The sequence below is a fragment of the Austrofundulus limnaeus genome, unplaced genomic scaffold, assembly GCF_001266775.1.
Source record: "Austrofundulus limnaeus strain Quisiro unplaced genomic scaffold, Austrofundulus_limnaeus-1.0 Scaffold406, whole genome shotgun sequence".
NCBI lineage: Eukaryota > Metazoa > Chordata > Actinopteri > Cyprinodontiformes > Rivulidae > Austrofundulus > Austrofundulus limnaeus.
In genome coordinates, this window is record NW_013952808.1 from 188406 (window position 1) to 192956 (window position 4551).

General features: G+C 40.2%; 1 protein-coding gene across 1 annotated transcript in view; it reads left to right on the forward strand.

The window, feature by feature from the left end:
• Nucleotides 1-1833, forward strand: part of med4 (mediator complex subunit 4) — a gene marked incomplete in the record, with an annotated part of 12204 nt that extends 10371 nt beyond the window's left edge. Inside the window, 1 exon segment of the mRNA XM_014024078.1 lies at nucleotides 658-1833.
• Between the last annotated feature and the right edge of the window lie 2718 nt (nucleotides 1834-4551).

Here is a 4551-nt window from a genome sequence, read left to right on the forward strand (position 1 = left end):
TTTGTGTTTGGAAGCCGGGGGGTGGGGGTGGTGGGGGAGGACCAGGGAGAATGATTCAACCACTCAACCACTAGATGTCGCTGAAAACAACAAATCCTTCACACTGTGCCTTTAACCATTAGCTAAACACTAGCTAAAAAGTATCAAAAGGTACAAGTAACATTAAAAAAACTAAATACTGAAGCAAATAATAATGTTTTTGAGCAACTTAAATGGCTTTATTCGGGGTTAAGTTACATCTTATAAAAGTCTAAAGACCAGCACCTGAAAGAACTGAACGTTTTGATTTGTATGAATGTCTAAAACAGTAGAGTCTCCAGAAGTAATTAGACTGGAGGCAGCTGACAGTTTAGTCTCTGCTTCAGTGTTTGTGACAATAACAACAAATGTGAGACACGTTGTGACGCGTGTTCTCATCGTCTCACTGGTCAAATAACTGTCTGACGTCCTCCAGCTGTTTATTCACAGCAGCACTAAAATTAGCTGCTGTCACCAACACTCATGTGCTTATGTTTACTCATACCAGCCTCTGCCATGCTCCTGGCTGTAATCTGACCTGTATAATTTAATCCCAGAGGATTGTTGGGAACAATGTGATGACAGAGCATGAGTTTATTACAGCTGATAACACCCATCCACCATCTTCCTCTTATCCAGGGTCGGGTTGTGGGGGCAGCAGCCTAAACAGAGAGACTTCCCTCTCCACATGGACCAGCTCATCCGGAGGAATCCCATGGTGTTCCCAGGTCAGCTGAGAGACATAGTCCCTCCAGGGTGTCCTGGGTCTTCCTCTGGGTCTCCTCCCAGTGGGACGTGAGGCGTCCAGGAGGCATCCTAACCAGATGCCTGAGTCACGATCAATTGGCTGATAATGTCCTTTTGACAATATCACAATCACGTCTTTCTGATATTGTTCACCAACTTAATCTCGTCTGTCTGTTAGCAAAATATCTCATGAACCATTGGATCATGTCAAACAAATATCTAGTAACTGACGTTTGAAGTGAACCAGTTTACACAGCTCATTGTTTGACACTCAAGATCAAATGTTTTTCGGCACGTATTTTGTTCCGCAACTTTTACGCTATTTCAACAATTTATAAATCAAAACGTCCGGCTCCTTCAGGACATCCTATGACTTTTGGTGTTTCAGCTGTTGATAATTTTGAAGACGTTTAGCTTTTTTCAGCCACTTTTTTTTTCTCATTGAAAATGTATGGAGCTGTCTTTAACATCCTTAAAACCCTTCAAAATGTTCATAAATCTTTACTGTACTTTTCATGCCTCTGCCCCGGAGGAGGCATACTGTCCTCTGGTTGTCCGTCTGTGCGTTGGCTGTCAGTCACACTTTTGTGTGCTCTGTAACTCCTGAATGGAGCTATTTATTTCAGTCAAAATTCACATGATAATTGTTCTTGGCCCAGCAGAGGTCTGACAATATTTTGGAGTCAAAGCTCAAAGCTGAAGGTCAGGTAAAGTTATCTCTGTGGCTTGAATCCTTTTGTTTTGGAGGATACACATACGAGGTTGGTCACTGAATTTAATGATATGGTAAATATCAAAGAGGAAGTCATGTTTAGACAAATAATTAAATACTTCTTAGAATATTTAAATCCAAAAATAAAGGTCAACAGGTAACTTCATGCTCAGTACTTTAAACGCAGACGGGTCTAGGGCAGGTGGAGGATACGTTTCTGCTCTTTTAACTTCTTTGTGCTAATTTCAGCTTCATTTGGGTTTTTATTTTACTGAGTTGTTTTCTGTTTTTCTATCATTCTGAACTTTTCTGCTGTATTTCTGCCAATTTAAACTTCTGCTGCTTTTGAACTTTTATTTTGCTCATTTCGTTTTCTTACTGCCTCTTTCAGCTACATTTCTTCTCCTTATATCCTGATGCATCTCAGTAATCCAGGTAAAAAAATCAAAAAGAAAAAAATTGTATAGGTCTTCTGGACAGGTTCTTCTCTAATGAAATATTTCGTCTCTCCTCCAAGAGACTTCTTCAGTCTGAGAGTTTCAGGCAAAATTCAGGCTTTTRAGCACTGCCTCCAGGTGACTGATACTCACATCACATGGCTATCGTTGACACCTAATTAACACTTATTGTTAACAGGGGGTGGAGTGATACTGGCAATAGCTGCGCTGTAGCAGGGGGACAGCTGAAAACGGAGGCCTCCACCTCTGTTTAATGATGGATGGTCTTTCTTCACAAAAATGGCTTCTTTTACTCCTCTCTCAAACCAACGTTCCTCTCTATCAAGAATGAGAACATCCTCATCTCTGAAAGAGTGACCGCTGGCCTGTAAATGAGTGAAAACTGCAGAGTTCTGGCCATTAGATGTAGCTCGTCTGTGTTGGGCCATTCTTTTGAACAGTGGCTGCTTTGTTTCCCCGATGTATAACTGGTCGCAGTCCTCCTGGCACTTCACAGCATATACAACATTGTTCTGTTTGTGCCGGGGCACCAGATCTTTGGGGTGAACCAGCCTTTGCCGTAATGTGTTTTGGGGTTTGAAAGCCACTGGGACATCATGTTTAGAAAATAAACGTCTCAGTTTCTCCGAAACACCCGCAACACACGGAATAACCACTGGTTTGGGTCTCAGGTCCCAGTGGCTTTCAAACAAACCCCAAAACACATTACGGCAAAGGCTGGTTCACCCCAAAGATCCGGTGCCCCGGCACAAACAGAGCAATGTTGTATATGCTGTGAAGTGCCAGGAGGACTGTGACCAGTTATACATCGGGGAAACAAAGCAACCACTGTTCAAAAGAATGTCCCAACACAGACGAGCTACATCTAATGGCCAGAACTCTGCAGTTTTCACTCATTTACAGGCCAGCGGTCACTCTTTCAGAGATGAGGATGTTCTCATTCTTGATAGAGAGGAACGTTGGTTTGAGAGAGGAGTAAAAGAAGCCATTTTTGTGAAGAAAGACCGTCCATCATTAAACAGAGGTGGAGGCCTCCGTTTTCAGTTGTCCCTCTCCTACAGTGCTGCTATTGCCAGTATCACTCCACCCCCTGTTAACAATAAGTGTTAATTAGGTGTCAACGATAGCCATGTGATGTGAGTATCAGTCACATGGAGGCAGTGCTTAAAAGCCTGAATTTTGCCTGAAACTCTCAGTCTGAAGAAGTCTCTTGGAGGAGAGACGAAACGTTTCATTAGAGAAGAACCCATCCAGAAGACCTATACAATTTTTTTCTTTCTTCTCCTTATATATTTTTATCTGCATATTTCTGTATTTTTTCAGCTGTTCTCTGCGCCTTGAAGCTTTTCTTTTCACAGTTTGGGTTCTTCAGTAAATTTCAGCAATCATTCAGCTTCCCACCTCAGCTGTTAAATTCAGTTCAGCGTTTCAGCTTCTTTAGCCACTTTCAGCTAAATGATTCAGAAATAAGCATTCACACTGCATTTCCACACTAGCTGACTTTAGCCAGCGCTAAATTGATTTTGTGCAAATTTACAGAAATTAGCTAATTTTTATTTTTGAAGCTGACAGTCATCCACACCACATAACCTCAGATCTTACAGACGCTCCGCCATGATGTCCTGTTCAAGGTTTAACCAAAACAATTATAACTCTGCTTCCTTTATTTCTAAAATTGATCAAATTTGGAGTTTTTGACCTTTACAAGAACTGATAACTTTACAGTGTTTTTCACACACATGGATTTTACCTAAAGTTTCAGAATGTATTCGTTGATTAGACATCAACACTGTTTTGAGTTAATTCAATATGGAAAGATCAGCAGCTGATCAACATTAGACAACAGCTGTAGCCAGTTAAACAGACAGGCCTGTTGAGATAAAGTCTGCGTGGTAGTAGCTGAGAGTCATTCCCAGCACGAGCTCCGAGCAGGTCATTTTGACACAAGCTGCTTCAACCATTTCTTAATTTAATATGTTTTTAGTTAAACTCTGGCGTGGAAAATGATCAGTGATGTGCATTCCTTATTAAATACTAATTTAATTATTTATTTATTTTTAATAAAAAAAAAATTAACACTGGTTATTTTATTTAGCACAGAACCTAATATTGTGTCCAGCTTGACAGAAATGTTTTGTCCAACATAGTTTTACACTAGTGGTCAAATATAAAATTAATTTGTTGATCATTTATGAACTTAGCACAAAAAAGTCAGTAAATTGGTGTTTGGTAGATTATTTCTGTGTTTTTGTAATAAATCTGATGGTGGACACCTACAGCAGCACCTGGGGGGACCAGCAGCTCAAAACAAGCGTCAACAACAGCAGAGAAACCAGCCGTTTGACACAGAAGGTTTGGTAAATGTTTCATGTGCACAACTGCTGCTCATCCCACAAATGCATGTTCCTTACAAATGTGGCTGCGTATGAAAGCGAAATGAACATGTAATAACGCTTTAAGATTTATTGTCAAGAAGCTTCGTTACAATAAAGAAATCATCTAACAAACACTAATTTACTGACTTTATCTGACAATAACAACATCAAATCTTGCAAGTCTGCATCAGATAGATAGATAGATAGATAGATAGATAGATAGATAGATAGATAGATAGAT